An 864-nucleotide genomic window follows, 5' to 3' on the forward strand; every position below is an offset into this window, starting at 1 on the left:
TCCCCAGAAATTAAACAGAGCTGAAGAGCCTCCCTGCCTCCCTGCCTCCCGCGCCGCCCCCCTCCTCCGAGCCAGCGCAGGGCTTGTTTTAAACTGTGGAGGAATCTGGCAGGAGGGGGAGGGGGCTGAATATTTGGGTTTAAACAGTTCCAGATGGGTTTGGCACAGGCTGAGCACTAGGAAGTGAGGGAGCGGGAGGGAGGCAGCGAGGGGCGGTGGGAGCCCTTGGCTGCTGGGGCGGCAGGCAGGCAGACCAGGGCAGGCGGGCAGACCAGGGCAGGCGGGCAGACCAGCGGACGGACTGGCTGGCCCGGCTGGGGAGGGGGCGCGCTGGGCTTGGCGGCTCCCAGGGACTGCGGCCGGGCCACTTGGCATCCTCCCTCCCTGTCTCTGTCTCCTGGCCTCCTTGTCTCTCCGTCTCCTCTTTGTAGTCTGCCGCCCGCCATCCTGCTGTCTGCCCCAGCCAGAGGCTCTGCTCCGGCCGCCTCTCTCCAGCCTGCTTCTGTCCATCTCTGCCTCCTGCGAGTACCCTGCCGACGTCTATCTGTCCTCTGTCTGCTTGCCCGATAGCGGCCTTGTTAGGCCACCCGGGAGGAGACTGGGACAGCTCACCCTGCAACAGGAGGAGGGAGCCTCACTCCCTGCACTGTGAGGCGGCTGCCTCCTCCCCGTTTGCCTCTCATGGGGGCTGGGGCCACAGCTGGCTGTCCACCACTGGGTCCTCCATTGTCCTGGGCTCAGACTCCAGGAAAACCGCAGTGCCTGTGAGCCCGCAGCCTGTGAGGTTTGGCCTTTCTCCTCCTCGACACCCCAACAGTTGATGTGGGCTTCAGATGTTCTGGGGCCACCCTGCTCCATTCCTGC

Source organism: Tupaia chinensis, unplaced genomic scaffold (assembly GCF_000334495.1).
Source record: "Tupaia chinensis unplaced genomic scaffold, TupChi_1.0 Scaffold000708_1, whole genome shotgun sequence".
Classification (NCBI taxonomy): Eukaryota; Metazoa; Chordata; class Mammalia; order Scandentia; family Tupaiidae; genus Tupaia; species Tupaia belangeri.